Source organism: Ischnura elegans, chromosome 6, assembly GCF_921293095.1.
Source record: "Ischnura elegans chromosome 6, ioIscEleg1.1, whole genome shotgun sequence".
NCBI classification, from domain to species: Eukaryota; Metazoa; Arthropoda; class Insecta; order Odonata; family Coenagrionidae; genus Ischnura; species Ischnura elegans.
In genome coordinates, this window is record NC_060251.1 from 96,164,922 (window position 1) to 96,187,850 (window position 22,929).

The 22,929-nt window shown below is 39.7% G+C and overlaps 1 protein-coding gene across 1 annotated transcript in view; it reads right to left on the reverse strand.

Moving 5' to 3' along the window:
* The window catches only part of LOC124161219 (PR domain zinc finger protein 1), a 278,646-nt gene that overhangs the window by 199,955 nt on the left and 55,762 nt on the right, over positions 1-22,929 (reverse strand). The window contains exon 2 of the mRNA XM_046537482.1: positions 16,156-16,243. The gene's annotated coding sequence lies outside the window, so the exon portion shown is untranslated. The remainder of the gene's footprint in view (positions 1-16,155; positions 16,244-22,929) is intronic.

Genomic DNA, 22,929 nt, shown 5'->3' on the forward strand with positions numbered 1-22,929 from the left:
CGATGAATATTGTAAATGAATGAAATACTATCTGAGCGAAAATTGAACACTTGGACAAAAAAATGCAATACTTATTTTGATGTATTCAATTCAATATTTTAGGAATTACTCATATTTAAATATGCTGCGTTTTGGGAAGGTTACTTTGCAAAGTGGAGAAAGGCAAAAAAAGAAGCTACATGGTTAAATAGAAATACAAATACATACAGGGGGTAGTTTTGAGTAGAAACTCTATAGCCAGCCCAATACCTCAACGAATGAGCATTCAGTGAGTATCTTCGACATCTCTGAGGCCAACTTCCCAGCAAGATTAGACCAGTTACCGGGTAGATGGCAAAAATAACTTCTGCAATAAGAAATTTGTTCCGGTGGAATTGGTGGTAAATTTCCACGAGAAATAAAAAAGAAATTTTCAATAATTTTAGTTTACATCAAATGGTAAAGATCTTTTTTTCCCCAATACATAATTACTTCCATTCATGTGCTTCGAATTGGCATTCACATCCATCTATTAAAAACACAAATTATGCCCAAGGTGTATTCCGGAAAACTTATTGAAATACCAATGATATATTTCCAAAGCATCTGTTAAACTTCAAAACATATCGGCTCTCCCTAGTCACTATAAAACACAAAATGCAACTACTCACAGCAATATTTTTTTCAGGGAGAAACAGAGGTATGTTAAGTAACCACAGCAATAATAATTTCAGGGAGCAGCAGTGAAGTGTCTGTACATACTTCAAACAGGTATCCCTCATTTGATTTACCTGAACGTCAGTTGGAAAAATAGCGAGAGAAGTCTGAAGGAACACGAGGAAAAGTTAAAAAAGGAGGGATTACTTCCTTCCCAGAAGTTCCGCGGAAGTTTCGTTGAATTTTTTTTGTGTCTCATTTTCTAAGACATGCGAGGAACTATTTTTGAAAACGAAAACTCTTCCGGGTGGGCCTCTCATTAGTTTTTCCCTTAAAGTCAGGCATCGCTCAAATAGCACCTACCTTTCCGCGAACGAGTTCTACCGACGTAATTTTCATCCTGTCTGAGGAAACTTGGGTGCAAATGCTAAAAGAAGAAAACTCCACAAGATCAGCATGCCCCATTTATTTCGGCATAAATCAAATTTCTCGTGCACTTCGATTTCTTTTTAACTCCAACCGACGAGGCAAATATTTTCCCCACGTCCTCAGATACCTGACTTTCTGATTACCTCAATGCTTAAAGACAGTCGGAGCGTTCAAATGCAATGACTTGACGTAAGACTTTTTCTGGAGCAGTCAGTCTTTCCTTTTCTAAAATCCGCTTACCATTCCCGATTGATTGCTTCGACTCTCAAGGAGATGCACTTGATATTCAAATTCATTTTACTTCCTGGTTCGTTGAGACACGATTTAAATGAAAGGGGAGGTAAAATAAATAATAATTCCAATTCTCACCTGCTTTTGGCGAAGAAAAAATTGGCGATTTGAGTTAACGAAGAAAACAAAACTTGAATTTGGACCCGCTCAAAAAAAAGTGACCGGTTGAAATTATAGCGATCTATTTGTGTAAACCCCAATTACTAATTCTTTCAATTATATCTGTAAATACTAAAAAAGTAATGGAGGCACTTGTCGTAAAACATATGTCATCTGAAAACGCGAATTGTAATATTCGCAGAGGATCCTCCACTACAGTACTTCTGTTAAAGTATGATTAAATATTTATAGAGTGGGCATTTCACTTAACAAGTGAAATTTTTTAAAGACTGGTACGGTACTAATAACACGGCAACTTTCCTAAAATAATATCACATTAAATTATTATAATATTAGAAATAATATCACATTATTTGATCGATTAATTCACTCATCCTCATCAAGGGAAGACATAATGCGAGCGAAGGTTATCGTTATTTCCTACATCAGCAAAAGATGCCGCTTGAGGATAGGGTCTCAATGGAAAAGTCCCTCCTATCCTGGGTCGCGGTTGAAGAGATGGATAAGGTAGCGGGCCCATACATCAAGTCTGGTTTCGGCCCAGGGTTTTGATGCGGAGGCAGAGCCACCTCTGGGCCGCGCACCCAACTACGCCGAAATCAAACGGGAACAGCGGCGTGCCAAGCGGGAAAGAGGAGAAGATGTTGGAAGAGACGGAATTCGTGAGGGGAATGCCCGCGGAAACTGAAAACAGAAAATAACGCCTCGCTCAACATCATTAGGGAAGGATAGAAGGCGACGCCTAGTCCGTACGTATTCCTTCATCTAGCGTGGGTAAAACAAATCATTGGGTAGGTATTACCATAGAGTATGTATATGCTTACTCTATGGTATTACTGATGGTACAAGAAATCGTATCTACGGTCAGTAAAACTAACTTTTTAAAAACTAGTGGATTTTATTCGTTAATAATACGCGCAAGAAAATACAACGAGAAAAGGAGAAATAATAACCCAGGAGGCATGCAAGATAATAAGTAGATTTTCTATTTAAATACCCATTTATCCTTGCTATTAATACCCTCGCACGAGCAATATTTAATATTTTCAATGACGAAAATATCAATTCCATGCGTAGTCCACATTTTTAAAGAGAGGTAGTATTAGTATCGCAGGTTTTACCGGCGAAATTAATGCAGAAACTTATCTCGGGTTCTCCACCGGTTCAGATTCTCCGTGGCAGACGTTTGATGGTCACTCTTCATCAGGGGAGATTAGTCCATCTTCCAAATCATCAAAAATTGCCAAACAAAGAAAACAAAAAAATTTAATCACCAATGGTGGTTGGTTATTTGACGATGCTGTAGGCGAGAAGAACTCTCGCAATCTTTACGTAGGGAAGTACTTTAAGTATTAGAAAGATCGTAGCCGGCAAGGATATTGCGTCAGCATTATTTCTGGGTAATCGACGTCGAATACTTGAGCAGGAACCAGACTCGGGCGACAGAATTTCCTGCTACACTGGCTGCGCGAGAGAGGAAGACCACGAGGAAAAGGAATGTAAGTTGGCAACGCGGCGCGCGGACAATTGGTGTTTCTTCTTCCTCCGGTTGCACCGCGTGACCCCCCTCCCTCCCCATTTCCCCTTCCCCCCCACCCGCGTCCAACAATCATCATCATCACACTGCCCGACGCGGCATTACGAAAGGAGGAAGCAACGGCCTTGCCAGAGTGCCAGCCATGGAGAGATCCATTGGAGGGGACATTATAAACCCCTCCACCCGCGCTATTGAAAGGGTAGCATGGGAGCGGTTTAGAATGACTTTAAAGACGCTCAGAAAACATCTCAGAAACGAAGAAATATTCCCCAACTATGTACGATTTGTGGCAATATGTGGTGAAAATTCCTTATACCGATTAAATAAGACATTCCACAATATTTTCTGTGTTTATTTACGGTAGGCGCGTTTCGTTGTCACTGCAACAATCTAAAGTCACCTTTTTTCTCATAAAAACCTTCGTTAATTTCACATGTGTATAATTTTGGACGACCGGTTTTGCGCGGTGCGATATCATGGTGCTGAGAGCTGTAGTTTTATTCCTGTTTTTAAAATCATTATGCATCAAAGTATTACACTTACTAAGGTTCATTGCTCATCAATAGCAATCAGGGCATTCTGGGACTTCATTAAGTGTTACATGTACTTTTATATTCCATAATAAAAAGATTCCATTGAGTAAAATTTGAAGGTATTTGTAATATTTTGTAAAATCCTCCATGCCCCATCAGTAAAAATTTTGACATGACGGGACCTTATTAAGTGTTATATGTTCTTTTACATTCCATTATAAAATTATTTCACAGAGTAAAACTTAAAAGTATTTGTGATATTTTGTGGAATCCTTCATGCCCCATCAGTAGAAATTTTGACGCGATGGGACCTTATTAAGTGTTATACGTTCTTTTACATTCCATTATAAAATTATTTCACAGAGTAAAACTTAAAAGTATTTGTGATATTTTGTGGAATCCTTCATGCCCCATCAGTAGAAATTTTGACGCGATGGGACCTTATTAAGTGTTATACGTTCTGTAATATCCCATTATAAAATTATTTCACATAGTATCTAAAACTTGAAGTTATTTGTGATATTTTGTGAAATCCTTCATGCCCCTTCATTAGAAATTTTGACGTGATGGGACCTTATTAAGTGTTATATGTTCTTTTACATTCCATTATAAAACGGTTTCACTGGCATTGAGTACAACTTGAAGGTATTAGTGATATCCAGTAAAATCCTCCATGCCCCATCAACTTCCATTCTCAAGTGTTTCCTAAAGTCGAGAATTCTCCCTCGTCGGGATATGTTTCGGTTGACGGGGCGATCTGCGCATCGAGGTGGAAGGTGCGTGGCTCGGCGAAGGGAGGACGGAAATAGCGGACGGGGTGACGCGGGGGCGAGGTGCGACCGGCTAAAATTAAAACAGGTGGCGCGGAGGTAGGGGGGGGTGTAGGGGAAAGAAAGAAAAAGGAAGTAGTTCCTGGGAGGAGGCGCCACCGTCACCACTGATCATCATCACAATGAATGATATTTATTCTTTCAGCGCTTAATCCTCGTTCACATTACGATTGTCTGAGTGATCGTCCTAACTATAGTGGGCCGAACTAGCCGTGTGAATGCATTCCCTGACAATTGTTAGTGTAGTTAAACTAAACCTTTTAGATAAATTCAAGAGCAGTGTCTTCTCTGACGAAGTTAACAATACCTTACGAACGCCAAAATACTACGTTAGATCAGATCATATACATAAAATAAGAGAGATAGACTGTAGAACATACAGATTCAGAATGTCTTTTTTTCCACGATCAATAAGAGATTATAACGGCTGCGTTAGAACCGACAAATAGATTAGATGACTTTGCAGTGTATCCTACTAACTCATGTATGCTTAAATGCATGTTTCCGAATTTTATTATTATTTCTAACAGCATGTGGTAGTATAATTTTTAAGTACGCGCAACGTTTTTTGGACCGTGTGGTGTGCATGCGGGAATCTAATTGCATGCTGCATGCTGGTGATTGATCACCCCCTGCCAAACACCCTAGAGGTGGCTCGCAGGATATTGTGTAGTTTTAAATGTAGTACTTTCGTTAGGTGTTCACCAAAAGCAAGTGATAGGTATCAGTGAAGTATGTACCTAATCAGTCCACTCGAGTGTCCCTTCATTCCACTTTCGTGCATATTACGATGACGCACGCGGCGTGCATGCCGAGTTGTCGGGGGCAGGCGCGAAGGACAAACAGGGGTGGGGAGATTAGTGAAGCGCGAGAGACAAAAGAAATGCAGCGCGCGCAAGAGAGAATGACAACGGCGCAGCGGGTCGGGGGTTGCGCAACGGCTTACGAAAGACGAACGCTAGAGGGCGCCACAGACGTAGGTAACCACAGTTAAGAACAAGTGAGTTTGATTCTCGGAAGAAATTTCAATAAGAAATAAGTTTTCATTTAATAATAAGTGCCCGCGTGATATGTGAAATAAACTCTCCCTACAAAAAGAAGAACAAATAAAACCAGAACCGTCCAGGATACTGAGTAGTTGTGAGGTTCATAATATGAGTTGCAATGCCCCATGGTGTCGAGGTCCATTTTAATTAAATGTCACATAATCCTGAGCCTAAATTTTACAATGACGTATTCAACTAGTGCTTCGCGTACCAAGATGGTCGCAGAGTAAAGGAAAATAGAATGTGATAAATAAGTACAAATAGTTTTGCATTGCTGGAGATTAAATTTGGAGTATTCATTCCAGCGATTAAATTGAGATATATAATCTTTCCAGAGATATCAGAATTCAGAAATGATTTCATCGATAAAATATCTCGTTCCAATATCCAAGTTACTTTTCCTGAAGTAATAAATTATTGTGCAAAATGAATCTGACGTATATTATAAGCTATAAAAAAACTTAAGAAGATGAGTTCACCGTTGCTACGCTACACATTTTACATTCGGAACTTGCTCCTTTCAATGCCCATGACCTAAGGAACTGACGCAACGGAAATTTTAATGTATTTCCATGCGGAGAAAAAAATGTCATAAAGGAGTTCTTCAAATTAATGCGATGGATATAACGAATGCTAGCCATCTAGGACCATTACCGGTCGCAGAGAGAGAAGTTATAACAGCGGAGAGTTCCACTTCCAAGTACATTTTCCCAAACTGCTACTGAAGGTTCCTGGAATAGAGAAAAAGTAGAGTAGAAAAATCTGGGACTATTTTTCTCTAAAAAAAATCCCCTGCACCTCCTTCTATGACGCGGGACGCAAAGTTGCCGGAAGGGTGATATTTCCCCAGCCTTGGAGCGATTGTGTGTACTTAATGTTAGTATGTGAGCAAGAAAAGGGTGTGGGGAAACGAGTGAAGGAAGTATAAAAGGGCGTTTGACAAATGGTACCCCACCGTTATCTAAATGAGAACGAGGGTAGTCAGTCGACGGTGCTTCGCGAGCGATCAATCCATGGGAGACCAAATGACGAGGAAATATCTCGTCAACGCTCCACAATTTCGAGTTCTTTTTTTTTAAACTTAGCTCTTATTCTTAGTAAGGGCAATGACTGAACACACCACAGTCGCAAGAATTGATTCCTCCATTTCGCGTGCTAAGTGAAGTGCGGAGGAGACGTGGTTCCCGATTTGACCGCCTCCGGTGGCGACATTTGGAGATAAGATTAAGGGTGCTCGCCATGGTTGCCTGCACTACTTGCGCGACACACATTCCTTTAGTTTCCCTAGTTCCCCGCCAGGAGCGCCGCGGAAGCTTCGTCACGGATCGCCAAATCTATCCGGCAAGAAAGAGCAACGTTGAATTCCAGACAAACCCCTGGTGAAGTCCTGTGAGGAGGAAAAAAATTGAACCTAGATTTCACGGATAAACAAAGGGATCGTCCTATTCCGGGGAAGGACGCGACGTCAAAGGATATAGGAAGGTTTCCACCCATGTGATCTGAGTGACCACCGGTCCCAGATAACAGGAGAATGATGGCTCTGATGCTATCGCAGGAGAAGACGAAATCGAAGTCATCAGCTCTTGCTCCGAGAGACCTTTTGTCGAGACCGAACAGGAAGGAACGGCAACAGAAGGAGACTGACCATCACGCTTGCCTATCGGCAATTGTACGTGCATCAAAACTCTACGTTGTAGAGACAAAAAGTCAAGAAAAGTTTGGAACATAACAAGGGTAGCGATGACAGAACAGGACTTGACCATCACGCTTGCCTATCGCCAATTGAACGAGCATCAAAACTCGTTGCCGTAGAGACAAAAAGTCAAGATATGTTTGTGGCAGAATTATGACGCGACGAATCGAAGCGTAAAATATAATTTTTCTCAGCACAATTTTTCTTAACGTTGGCGGTGATATGTCGCCAAATGTGCGTTGATGTGTATGTAAAGTTATTTCGTGGTGGATTATAGAGAAAAATCTGGATTAGACTGAGAATAAGAATGTGTGAAATGTGGAATTTACTTCCACCTCACCTTCATTTTTGCGAAATTCATATTCGTGTTGATGTGATCGACGGTCAGAGCGATCCGAATTTCATTTGGAAATGGCCTATAAAAAGGGCTGATCACCTTAACCGTGGTCTAAAAAGATGGACGCACGCGATACAACTACCGTAAATCTCTCAGCTGAATCCTTGCCTCATCGCGAAAGGTCGACACAAGGAATTAGAGAGAATGGATTGATTTCCCTCACCTCATCGTCGCTTTAAGGACTTTTTTGCATTAAAATGCACTCAATGTGGCAACAATTATCAATCTTCAACGGTAGGGACTGGGGCCTTCTGTACGCATTCCCCTTGGCCGTAAGAGTTCGCTGGGGCCGCACCATTCAAATCGCGACGGCGACACCTTCGCATCCCGCGTCCCTCGTCAATCGATCCGAGTGGCCTTGTCACGTTCGTCTGATTGGCGACTCGAGAGGGTCGGGGCAGAAGTTTCCCGGTTGGCTCATCAACGCACGCGCTAGATGAGCAATGAAAGTGCTCTCTCGTCCTTCCTCTGTCATTCGCAAACGTTCGCTTTCTTCGCCTCATCCTCCGAGGAGACACAGAATTCAAATGCCACTTACGTCTCTCTTCGCCTTTGACGTCTCTCGTTGCTATAGGTGACATCTTCCTCCTGAGCTGAGACTCTCAACGCCCCTATCTCTTTTGTGTAAGTGTAGGCGTTACTAAGGTTCCCTCATTGAATGTATAAAAAGATAATTTAGAGAAATGATTCATGCATGAAAAAACATAATTAATGAAGTGATATTGATATTTTCAAGCAAAATATATTGCACTATAGTTTATCAAAACTGATGTTGAAGGATCTAAGATTTTCCCGGCGAATAGACTGGAGGAAGAGTCAGACTGACAGACTTCGCCCTCGAAAAGTCGGTGCTGAAAAACCCTTGGACCCGGCTGGAAACCCGAAAACTCTTCCTCCAAAACTGATGATAATATGAATAATATAACATGGTAACATAGCAATTAACATCACAGGCTAAGCGAATACATAAAAAGTATGTCAGACCATTTTTATTATCTTGTTGTTTAAGGCTTAAATATTTTTGTTAAAATGTTTCTTTGGATAGTTTTTGCACAGTAAACCTAATTATTTATTTATAATCATTTATTCTACATCTCATTCTTCCATATAACAAGCGTTGAACATGGAGCCCACAAAGCATCCTATCCACGTACCTGACTGGTTTATGCAGGTTTGCACGGAGCAAATAGAAGAAAAAATATGCGCGGATAATGAAATTTAAAATGCGAATACAAACCGATGGAAGAAATCTAATTAATACTCAAAATAAAAGCTTAGAAGAAGCGAAAAATAAAATTTCCACCTCATTGTTGAATCAGAATTACTTCCTGATTCACACTTGAATCGGACAAAAATCTCGAGTCCGCTTCATCAAAAGGAAAAAGTAAAACTGGATTAAAAAAAGAGTATTTTCAGGGGGAGGATGACTAATGACTGAATATTTATTTTCTTTTTGTTCCATGCACAACACATGCGCTCATAAAGTGATTACCTCCAGGATCGTGGCGAGGCTCAGTAATGGGTTTTGATATCGGGGAGGGAGGTTGAAAAAATAGCAATAGGAAGTGTTCCGTACAGGTGATACGATAGCGGCTATACGACCCAGGTACTTCGCGATGTAACGACAATGATCGCGCAGTACAATCTGCGGTGATAAAAACGGAATGAAGAGACCATTGCACCATGGTGAGTTAAAGCGAACTAAGTAGCCGTTCGCATGCCTTACCGCGATTATGTTTTTCATGTACTAAGAAACGGGTAAAATAGAATTCTATCCTGGACCTATTTTTTTCAATTCTCAACGGAGGGCATGGACCTTGAACACGCGTCCGAACGCGGAAACGAACATAATCGCGGATAGAATTAAAACGGATCTACTTTATCACTCATGCGTATCCTTTCAAGAGCAATTACGCCTGAATGAAAAGATTATTTTTCATGTAGGGAATTATTACAGTTATGTAGCAGATAATCTTGACAACAGCGGCGCAGCTAGGAATTAAGGCTAGGCACAACTAATACTGGGGTGTCTGGGGGTGTGGAATACCCGTTAGGGTAAGCGGGAGGTGCGGGGGAAAATTTCTTCAGAAAAGTTTCAAGATAAATGGTGCTAAATGGTGAGTTTTACGGCTTTCGGAGGAATATTTTATTAATATTTACAGTTTTCTGTAAGTAATACGAATCCAATTAAGCAAAATGGAATAAACTTTTTAAAAATTCTGAGCTCTGTTAATCCCCCCAGAACCCCACCCCTCGCTGCGCCACTGCTTGACAATACATTTCCTAAGTAAAATAATATTGCAAAATGTCATGTAGGGAAAATTTAGAGAGAAGTATTTTGAATTATGTTTTTTCCTCAGAAATACATCACAGGATTAAATGCACTATACGTATAATCAAAGATGCCTCCGAAATTTTTCTGAGCCATATGATCAAAAAGTTATATGGCAATTGATTTAAATAATTTCTAAACTAAATAAAAAGTAGAGCATGAGGACGTATTTGGTAGGATAACTTCGGATATTACATTTTTTCAACCAAAAGCTAAAGCAATTATAAATAATCGATAGCGAACAAAGTATGTCAATTTCCTTGTAAACTTTATATGTCAATTATTTTACAAATTCGCTTTTTGCAAGCAGTAATGTATGATTGGATGACTTATTGTATCAACTCACTTGAACTGACCGCATAAATAAGAAAAGTGATCGTAAATTCATTGCTAGAGAACTGGTCCTACGAAAAACTATCAATGTCAAGAAAACGATGACGAAGGAAGGATATTTCAAGAAATGGCTGTCGTGCCGGGGAAAATAATATAAAAGTTCTCATGAATTCCATCACTCACGAAATTGGAATATTCAACCTTGAGTTTTCGGTCCACAAAAATCGAAGGCCTCGGAGCTTTAGAATGTACACAGACCTCGGTGACCGACTCGATGCCTAATTAAAAACCATTCTGAAGTCTCTCAAGCATGCCCAACAAAAATTTAATATATTTTTTTAATACGCTAGGCAAATTACCAAAATTCTGGTTTTCGTTTCTTACGTTTTCTTTCATAAGCATTCCTCCTAGTCCTCCGAGGAAACTTGCGGATATAATAAAATTGCGGATGAACTCTTCCATTCACGAATAGCAGAACTCAACACGACTAAAGTTTTAACATTAAATTTAACTGGCGCACGCAACGTCAGCATAAGTAACCTTGGCCAGAAATTGAGGAAATACGAATGCTAATCCTAGCGCCGACTGCTTAAACGTAAGCATGAGAAGATATGATCTGTAACGAGGAAACGTACGGATATCTAAAGGGACAGCCGTGACCTACTACGATATCATAGAAAATGACCATGAAAGACCACTGTGACTAAAGGTCCCACGAGTGACTCAAGTCAGGAAGATCACAGGATAGATCTCAGTTGAGTGCCGAGTTTTAATGAATATCCTATCCTTTTTCCGTATTCCAGCCTCTCTAATCTACTTGACTCTTTCATGAAGAAAATTCGCAAAGAAATATTGGGGAAAGAGCAAGTTTTAACGCAAAGGATTTCCAAAAAAGTCCGAAAAACTTTAAGATCACTAACGAATGACATTTACCTTACATACGCCAAACTTATGATTTAAAAAATAGAAATCTTACTGAATGATGATCAAAGTTAACAGAAATACACAATTTTTAATATCATTTCCCTCTTATCATTACGCGACCAGATGTAAAAGAAAATTGTAAATAGAATCCAAATATCAGTACGTCATTTGCAAAAAAATACTGCCCATTTCCTTTTTTCCGTCACTACAATAAGCAGCCTAAAATGTAATAATACTACCTCATAATTAATAATATTACCTCATTTAAATGATGCTCTTTAAAACGCTTTGTTTCGGTATTGTCATGCATTGAATAAAAATCCTCGTAGATGACGAAAAAGAAAACTAGAACATTCACAAATATTCACCTACAAGTAAGCTCATAATTGTGTAAACTCGAGGGAAATGACAGGACCAAAAAAAGCAGTTAATTACAACTCTAAAAAATATATACCACGAATCGCAAAATAAAAATCCTAGCGGACCAATGGTAAACAAGGGCGACACTTCTATCCCCGCAGAAGATTTAAGACTCGTTGAGTATTCTTCATATCCCTCGCTCCCAAGTTCCACTCTCAGACGAGCGTATATCCCAGCTTTGTCAAACGTGATGCGCTTGATAAAACTGCGACGAGACCATTAGCACCTCACATCCTTCACATTATATTGCGCCGCAGCGATGGACTGTCTCGCACGCTGATGAGGTTTAGAGACGGAAAAATATTATTTATTCCCCAGCGCGTGCAGACAAACAAGAGTACTGGACCGTCACGTCAGCGCGAAATTAGAACTCAGTATTTCATGAACATGAACGATAAATTGTTTTTGAACACGTATGTACTTAATTTTTTTTAATATGAGAAAGAAACAAATTCACACTTACGTGGCCTACATTTCATAAATTCTACACAAACAATAATTTTTAAGTCTAATCTCACATCTTAGTTGAGTGTACAAAGAAAATTAACATGATTATTAAAATTCGCAAAAAAAAAAAGAAAACTACGCGCTCGAAATGGACTTAAATACATTCAACACGCAAATGCATGTTGTATTGTGGATGTTTAAGAAGAAGTAAGTAATTTAGGTTCAAGCGAAAGAGCGCTCGAAAATGGATCGTGAACGTCATGTGAAAATCTATGTATATCTAAGTATATGTGAGTGAAGAACACTTTGCCAGTGATATATTTCGCCTCTTTTTAAAACATTATTTATGCTATCGCCTTCCTTGCTAATTGGATGGCAAACATTCCTTTGAATATCAAAGCTTTTTATGTAGTCATCACGTATTAATCACTTTTCAATGCATAATTTTATAAGCGTTCACTAATCTACCCTAATTTTTCATTCATAATGCGCTTCAAAGCCCGATTAACCATCAATTACTTTTATATTCAATTTTATACAGGTTTCATGCGTACAGAAAAAGTAACTCGGTACACCACAACAGCCAATAAATAAGGAAACCGACCGGCCTTCCGTGGTAGGAATATGACACTCCACAGCGACACAACTTGTTTCTCTTCACGGTCATCACATGCATCGTCTCGACATAAGTTGATTTCTAACCTTTCACCCTCCGTGGGGAAAAAAATGGAAGCGAAGAAGAGTTGAGATATTGCGAATTGCTAATTTTCATTCAAGGCTTGTGAAGCACGTCGGGTGTTTACTAGCGTCGCGTAAGAAGACTGCCCGAGAATAAGCGCAGAGTAGGTAAACAGGATCATTCTCACAATTTTCGCAATTGGCAGCTCAATACATACGTTCGCTTCTCTGTGGCACCATCGTAATCTCATCGACTACTACGTCGTAAACGTATTACCGCGCGAGAGAGTGAAGAGACGAAGGTTGGGTATGATCCTATCTACCAAGTTCTGCGCAGCTTTCTTCATATTATGAGTCATGCCCATTTTCATCGAAGCAAAAAAGAAAATTTTCTTAATGCTACCTACACTATCATCCATTATTGGCGCTTAGATGAAGGCTTGATATTTACCCACTATACTCGTTAATTAATCAGATATCCTGACGAAGGAATATAAACCCTGTAGGTAGTCAAGATGCAAAAATGCACTCGTTCCATAAAAAGGCGCTGTATGATAGAAAAAGATATTGCGCTGAGGAGAGAACAGTATGTGGATATTTATATGCCTTAAATATTTAAAAAATGATCAATGTTAAAAGAGATACTAGTGTGCGCCGTATTTAGCAGCTGATGTAGAAAAAGTTTCTTTCGTGTCTTTCTCCAGGACGAAAAAATTATACATAGTCCTCACAAAAGTTCATTAAGTACCGTCAAAGATACATTTACGGCAGAAAAGTGCGATAAACCATTTAGAGCCTGCCATTTAAAGGAAGCCCATTCGTGATTCATACGCAATAAAAATGATATGTAAATGCTCACTTTGAATAATTTATTAATGGAAAATCATCATCATTCGTCAACAACCTCTTTTTTGGCGCAGTTCCTCATTCCATTCTCCTATCTGCTAACCTTTTCATACTGACGTAATTATCCTCTTATGATCGTTTCCATCATACCTCATGTTGTAGGCAACTAATTTTAAGTTAGTCTCCTGCCTAGGGTTTTTAGAAGACTTCTCTTTTCACTCACTCCTCTTTGCACTTCCTCAATACTTAATCGGTCGACAGATAATGGAATTTCATAGAATTAAAAAGGGAACTTTTTACTTCTCCATCTCATTGTTATTCGTGCCAGGGTACCATTGTTAACATTGTTTCATAAGAAGGATGACCTTAAAGACGAAATCAGGGAAAAGAAAAGTGGTCCGCACAGTCATTGGATACTGGACAGGCGAAAGGGGTACTTTCGAAATTTAACCGCATGATCAAGTTCGCATTCCGCTCCGAGACACAAGACTTCGACATTGTCACGGCCAAAAGGGGGAGGGGAGTAAGGAGTCAAATGGGGGACTTAGTGAATGCGCTCCGAGGTCACCGCTGGCGTTAGAACGAGCATGACGAAGCCGGTAGAAAAACAAAAGACTAACATGGGGGGTTGGAGTCGCGCGCGTCGAAGGTAAGTCGTTCGTTGTGAAAGGAAAAGTGAATTTCTTGAACGCGCTACGAACGTAGGTATTTCTTGAGACACCCGCGGAACAAAAGGCACGAGACAGGAAAGGAGTGTTTGGACTAATAAGAGGGAGAGTGAGGCGCTTTCAAGGCAGTCCGGTGGACAAAAAAAAGCCGATAAGAATCATGACGTAGCGGTAGCGATGACAACAGGAAAAGTTGCTTCGTGAGTGTAAACTCGTGGTAACAAACAAAATTGTGTGTGTGAGATAACACAAAGCGTCCAGTTCTAAAAAATTATAAGTAGGATTTACTCCCCTTTGATATCTTGAAAGCAGTTAACTTCAGCAGCAGTTTCATACAAACGATAGATATTTTTAAAAATGAAAAACATTCCGATTCATAATATCTTTCAGCTCTTCTATTTTCTTTCTATTCTGCTCAGCACGAATTTGCTACTTTAACCGAGAAAATAGGCATTTTGATTTGAGAGAAGAGTCAGGAGGATAAGATGAATCAACAGGTTTGCAAGAATAAGAGCCATTAACCTTCTCATTAGGAATAATGGTGCAATGGCAAGCTCTCTATGAAAAAATATTTTCTCGAATATAGTAATTTTGGCCAAGTCTATGCGAAACATTAAAATATTTGGGGAGAATATCCCTAAAATTAAAGGTATTGTAGGATAATTTTTTGTAACAGAACAACAGATTGCTGATATTGGCAAAATATTTTTCATAATCTTTTCAATCTAAAATGATGTAGCTAGTCGATGTATTATAATGGTTGGCGACCTTGTATCGCAATGTACAATGCGTACTTCCGTATAATGCATACCACAGTCCATACACCACATGCATGTGGTGAGAGTGAAATGGATGGAAAATAGCTGAGATTCCGAGAATTCTGGGTGGTTGCGAGACTGACACTGTGAGAGCGTGATTCCCGCGGCTCTCGCCAGAGGGGAGGCAAGTGCATCAGCGGAGGAGGGGAGGGAGGGTGGAGAAGATGATGTCACAGGTCACACGAAGCGTGACGAGGAAGGCGCCAGAAGGTCACGCTTTTCAAGAGCGCTGTCTTACCCAGCACGCCGCCTTGGTTGTTTGGCGCCAACTCTTAATGACGCTAGGTGCTCTAATAGAGCTTCCATATTTTCTCAGAAGAGGAGTGGCAGTATTGACCAATAGGAGTAGTGCTCCTCTAGACACCGAAATAGAGCAGAGCAATTCGAGTTGGATTGGTTCTGGCGGGTTATATCTTCTACCTTCGCATAGATGAGCATATCTATGGTGACGAGCCATATAATTCATATATACATATAATTCATATATACATATAATTCGTCCGGTATCAAAATCATCTGTCATTATGGACAACACAACAAAACATTGGGGAAGCTGAGCGAAGTCATAAAATTGAATCTTCCACCCTCAGCCACAACGATTCTTTTCCAAGGAATTGTTATTTTATCTTGGTGAGCTTGTCATTTCTATATGGAGCGCAAAGAAATTTCGTCGATGGTACGCACTAAGACGACAAGCGCATTTCAGTTAACCCGTCATTAACAACATTCATCGATTTTTAACAAATATTAAGAATATTAAAACTCAATGGTATTAAAAAACTGCATGGGTTGGAATGAATTATTCAGGAAATCGTAGTAAATACAAACCCAAATATTTCACGGTAGATAGTTTGGCGTTATTAATCCTATCTTTTCCACGACAATTGCTACATCCTCATTGCAGGAAGTAGACGGGTAAATTATAATGATACGTACACGAGCTACGTAAAGTTTTTAATCTTTCAAGGAAATTTTCTGAGAGCTATATTTTTAACAGGAATGGCTCGTCAAACATCACAACTTCACTCACCAAAATGAAATGACATTATAGCGAACAGGTAACCGTATCGAACCAAGGGAAAACCGTGTAATTATGCAGATTAAGTTAACGCGCAGACAAATGAACTGGACGCTACTTTGAACAATATTATGGCTTTAGAAAGGTGGAAACACTTACAAAACTAGCATGAGCACTTCAGGGGTTGATTGGGAACACAGTAGAGCCGTGGTGGCGCCATTCTGGCCCTCTTGTTTGGCGCTTTGGCCTGGAATTAAAAAGATAAGCATACATCAGTATTGAAACATAAACAGCTTTAACGAAGCAACAAAAGGAACATACCGACGCTAGCTACAGAAAAGGACTAAGTATATATAAAGTAAATGTTCTTAAGCACAGTATTCCATAGTGAATACATAGTTGATATATAATCTCACTACTACGTTTGCCAAACGGCAATTTCCGCTCAGCGACATCTTAATACACCTGTGAAATCATAGACACACACTCTATTTTTCTAATAAATATTATCGTCATTATGGAATTATTATGCGACAAAAGTAAAGAGCTAAAGCAAATTCCGCTGTAAACTAGCAGAAGCAACTCAAAAAGCAATAAAACGATTACAAAGGATAACGATATTGCAAAGTGGTAATAATATCATTTGCTGGCTGTATTTATTACACTTAGCACATCGGAGAAATAAAAAAACAAGAAATATGAAGACCAGAATCTGCGCCATCGAATCAATTTTCTTTTTCCACAAAAACTGAATTTCATGTACCTTTTGAAGATTCAATTAATGATATACAGAGGTACTTTTTCAACTTTTTACAGTAGCTCATTGAAAGGGTGTCAAGATATAGTCATTTATTCCACAAGGTGATGACTAATTCATAACAAGGCGCGGCGCGCGGAGGAAGTCATTTTTGAGAATTGAGTTAACTCACTAGGCACGTGACAGTACTGAGAATCTCACTACTACGTTTGCCAAACGGCAATTTCCGCTCAGCAACATCTAAATACACCGAGATTTTTCAGTGATTATGAATATAGCTACTTCTACGACTATGTACTAAATAAGGTGAAATTTCTGACTTTTCTGACTGGTAAAACTGCCATTTGGCCTCTTTCTGCTCCAATGCCTTATGTTAATATTTTGTTTCAAATCGCGTCTGTTCTCTGGGATTTGAACCTTTGTTTGTTCTTGCTCTCCGGGATCTCATGATTTGATTTTCTTGATAAACCTTTTTTCTCATCGCAACCAGAGAAAACCTGGAACCCAACACACAATGAACGCCTACAGAACTGGAGCCAAAGAGTGATTTTGCGTTGCATTTCTGTTGGAAATTAATCACAGTGAAAAAGTACGATTCTTACCAAATCATGTGATCGACGGAGGATGTCAGCAAGGAATGATAATCCAGCAATAAATAATTTTAGGAAATAAACAAGTAAGTATACATTAGAAAACGCGAGGAATCGGAAATTTATGGAGGAAAAAAGGGATGAAAATATAAAATCGAATCAAAACTCTAACGAAGCCAATGAAATGGATACCTGAAGAAATCGTGCATCGCCGGCTCGCGCTGAATGATGGTCCCAATCAGTACGATAGTGCGCCGGAGAGAGGACGAAAGAGTCGCCATTAGCGTAGCTCTAGGAAACACAACTATCGACGGAAGCCGGCTAATTACTTTGTGATGACGTGAATGAATGGACGAAGAAGATGTCGCAAGGTTGGTGTCACGGGAAGGAGAATTACGAAGTGGGGAAGGGGAATGGATGTGACGACAGGTAAGAGAGGACGGTTGGCCTTGAACGAAAGAGAAAATGATACCTTCGATGCTTGGAGAGAGGGCAGGATGCCCGTGAAACGCGATTTGACGGTCGATGGCGGGGAAACAACGCATTACACACGCCCTTGAGTAAAGCGAGAGAGCCTTTTTGGCGGAAGGCGTGGGTGGGGTTGCCAGCCCAAATCTGAGTCCTGACCACATCAGAGGGGGGAATCATCTTCGTGTAGCAACTCTTTTTAAGTTTGCAGCCCTTTCACGGATTGAAATTTATCAGGTTGGCTAGCAGCTTGATTCAAAGTTCTCAGCATTTCCCTGGATTGAACTGCATCAGGTAGGCTCATCCGATGACTGATTTTGGATCGTGACCGCTTTGATACGCCATACACAATTTTGTATGCATAACATACGCACACAAAAATAGCTGCTGCAAACTTCGGTGACTGCTACTATAACTACAACAATATTATAAAATAGTTGCGTAATATATACTTTAAAAATTAACGCAGAAACTTGCCGTGGATTGGCAACAAAAAAGGAAATTTATTATCGAGTATTGAATGATAGAAAAAAACTAAGGAAGACTGCAAGAAATGGTACAGCACTTTGAGGAGTTGCCATAAGAAGATCAATACCAACATCAACCTAAAAATTCTTTTCCCACTCACAAAGAAACTTGGATTAAGTGAAGAAATCATTCTATCCTGAGTGGCATTGCCCTGAGCATGGAACGATGAACGCTCTCGAGTTATGCATGGCCGCTATCGCATCGAATTTAGCACAAGAATGAATCCTAACTTGACAAGCGCTAAGGTCTCTACTCTCGCCTTCGGTACGCCATTCAGACAGTCAATTGTCGTCACGGTAGACTCGAGCGGACACGTGCGGTAATCGAGTCGACATGGAATCACGGCGCGCTTCGGCCACCCGCTCTCAGATGGCGCTGCGCAACTCGAGACCGCGCATTAATACGTTCGCGCGTCGTCACGCCTCTCTTACAAGGCAACGCTCCTCCGCGAACTAATTATTAGTTGGATTGGACTTCCGCACTGGGGACCACATAACCGTGACGGCCGCACGTCCGGAGGAGGATCAGATAGATATGAACACGTTTAGTTGCGCTCATGTCAATGATTACAATTAAAAATCAAATATAATTAGCTGAATAAAATATTCCGCATACAAACAAATATTGCATTAATATTCTCAATCGATTTCATTAAAAATCCGATATATTTTGGCCAATGGTAAAGCTATGACCAAACACAGTTTCATAATATTATATAAGTTTACAAAAGCCCGAGTTATTCAACTCGAGCAAAGTCAATGGATGGCTACAAATAATCATAATCATTTTTAAAGCCTTAAAAATGTAACATGCTAACAGAGGTAGAGTCAAATTCGTTCATCTAATCACTTAAATATCTACCCTCATACAGTTCACGCTACTAAAAATGGAGTTAAACAAAAACTAAGGATTGCTGTGAATTGAAAGCTCGTAATGAATGAGTAAATTTTTCAACCAGGGGATTAATGGTAGAATAATGGATAAGTGAATGAATTTAGTATTTGTGTGCTGTAGTAAACCGAATTTTCAAATATGAACATCGAGCTTGCGTAACCTTAACTTACAATTAAATTAGAAAATATCCGTAATGACTAACTGAATTCGACTGCTGCCGTAAAAATAACACATTTTTTCCCGAAATGTGCAAAAATAACTGGTCAGTTATGTCAGTCAACAATGGTTGAGATTCTTCATAAAAAAAACCCGCGATAAGACGAACTTCAAAAGAGTCCTGACGGATTTTTAACCAATATGGTCTCGATTTCCAGCTGAGAATCGGTTCAAGAGCCTCTAGAAACCAGGAAAAGCTCTCGTCCTAATAGGATTTCACCCATTCCATAACTTCTCCTCCTCCTTCCTCCAAGCAGGCCTCCTGTCACGGATGATGGACCCTTAAATCTTTCCCCTCACGCCTTCACGCCGTGACTGATTCCAGCTCCTTGCGCTGGTGCGTGGTCAAAATCAACGACCATCGCTGCTGGACGGAGGAAAACTGACGGGGAGTCGCGCGAGGAAGAGAAATATGAAGGGGAAACATATAACAGAAGGAAGGGGAAGAAGCTTCATTTCGCCTTCCTCCGCGGATTCCTTCAATCCGCAACACGTAAGGAGAAGAAGAAGAGCGAGAAGAAGAGGTCTTTGACCGTCGATTAAGACGCTCCTCTTTCCTTCCTACAGATCCAGCTGTGAGATTAGTGCGCGGATAGGTCGCTGGAGCGCGCCATAATCGTGCCCGTGTATAGTACAGATAACGCCCATCACGAAGAATTTTTTTTTACACATATCGCTTTGGCTCGTGTCTCGGCTGATTATGACAGACAATTTGTCGGCACGGGGAGTCAAAAGCCTATCTTGGATGAAAATTCAGGACCGGTTAAAAAAATACTTTCCGTGATATGAAATGGAGAATGATTTGGCTTATCATCACCTACTTGTCAAAGAGAGTTCAATTTAATATTTATGATCACTTTTTAGCTTGGTAAATAATATATTCACGAGCAAACTCCTGCTTCCGTAAGGAATTCTAAATATTTACTTGATGAAGCATGGTTGGGGCTTGGTGGAACTCTTCATGACATAAATACGCTAATATCCGATTAAAAAAATAAAATATTTTTGAGTTGAATAAAGAATGATAAGGTGAGGAGAAGTTCGGAACGATTTCACACTTACATATTTTAAGTTCAACGAATAAAATAATATCAGTCCACAAAAACTAGATGAGAACTACTATAATTTTGTCCGAAATGGAAAGCAAACTTGGTATCTATTAGGTAAGCAATATGGGCGATCTACATTTCACAATAATTAGGAATTGCAGAATATATACTCCGAAAGCAGCTGTTTATTTCATGCTTGCAATGAATATTAAAAATGGGATGCAATGAATTCCACAATATGATCTGTCACATGATGCCGATTGAACATACAATATTCATCATAGCGACGATAATTATCCAAGCTCGAAATTAGAGCAACAAATCGCAGACGGCGAATAAGTCACTAATCATTAAATGTTAGTCCGTTGATAAATGAAAGATTAGCATTTTTCAACGAAGCTAATTATCCGGCGAATAAGAAAAATGTAACGGATGAATCGACGTTAAAAAAAAGATACAATAGAGGGCTCGGGATAGAATTGGAAACTTGATCGTTTCCTTTTAAGCTGGCATTAATTATTTTGATACCGACCTCGGCGACCTAACCCACCGCACCGGCGTCATCGGGGTCATTTCCTGGGCAAACCCAAAAGGTCCCCGTGCGCGCGGCCTCCGTTCATTTGTTAATATCACCCGGTTAATGAGGCACCCGGAGACAAAAGTTAGCCGTTGTTAATTTTTCAGCGGTAACACTAACTCGTTAATCACGCACGGCACACGAAAAGTGATTACTGTTTAGCCGACCCGATAGACTGCAGCTCAGCTGCGCTGTCACGGGTCAAGCCTTGAACATAGAGGTGGGGAGGGTCGAGAATGGATACATATATTCCATTTCGCCCATTAATACCGGAGCAAGCACCATGTGTGTCGGTGCATGTATGTGTGCCGATACTAATCATGAATCTATGATTCATCCGCAAGCTGCCGAGTGAAATATTGAAGCACTTTTGACCGTGGGGAAGGCAGCTACGATGATTAGCTCCCGTTTTAGGTCACGCTGTTCATTTTATTTTTAGTGTCCGATCCGCGCTTTCCTATTATCGCCGAATAAAGTACGCTCATACACTCACTCACACACGAGCACTTTTTTTCCGAGTATCAGAGGGAGATTTTCGGACTAATAACAATGAATCCAAATAATTATTCCAGCAAAAATAAAGAGGAGATTAAAAACAAATGCGCATCAATTACATCCCCATCAATGCCCTGACTCTAAAAAGATGAAGAATGCTCTCCGTCACATAATTTGACAACTTAAATACTCACATAAGCTGCGACATGAATTAAATTCATGCGTTGTCCGCATGAATTATAAACCAAATGAATAAATAATCATTAAATCTCATCGGGACGTTGGGGGAAAAATGAATAAATAGAAGCGTCAAAAAACATCGCGTTTTGGTATTTGAAACTGTACTGTCTAATTAAATAGAGCGCTTCGGGCGTCAATACACGGCAAACACTCGTGCTTTTTAAAGAATCGGGAAAAATACATTAATTTGCTTACATGGTAGTTTTCCGAGGTTAACCTCATACTCCGATGCATTAATCACGGAAATAATGGCCAATTTTTTTCACGTATAATATCACCAAGCGTCTAAACTTGTTCACAAGATATGAAGATACGTTTCATGCCTCAAGTCGTTTTATGGGTCATTTCATTAAATCAAATGATATGCCGGTTAGCTTGGGGCTTAATAAATATTTCATTACAATTTAATATTTTACCGAGTTTATTAATTTCTGATGATTTTTTTTATTCTTACTAAGAATGATCACAAACACTCATTATAAATTTATACAAATATTGATACTTAAGCCGAGTTTTCACATCAAAATAATTTATCAGGGTAATGAAGTAGCTTATATGCTTTGACAATTCTACAGCTCTTTGATCTAATATAACTAAAAAAAGATTCAGTAACCTCTTCGAAGACTCCTGAAATTATTATATTGACTGTTTAATTCACTCCAGAGGTAAAATTCTGGTAAAATGAAGTCATATTAAAGCAAGTAAGTAATTCTGGCAGGCATGAGTTGGGGAACCTTATAGCTTTCTAAATTGTAAAGAAGAAATTTATCAAATACTCTCATATCAATGACATTATTTCATTATTCTCATGAGGAAACATAGATCATCATCATTAGTCAACAATCGTGAGATTGGTTTGACGCAGTTCTCCATTCCGCTCTCCTATCCGCTAACCTTTTCATAGCGACGTATTAATTCTCTTTTACATCCTTTATAACCTGTCCTATGTAACTCATTCGAGGCCGTCCCTTGACCGTCTTCCCTTCTACCTGTCCATCAACGATTGTCTTCATCAGGTCATCATGCCTCATACTGTGGGCAACTAAGTTTTAAGTCTTCTCGTTAAGGGTTTTAGTAGACTTCTATTTTCAATCACTCTTCTAAAGACCGCTATACACG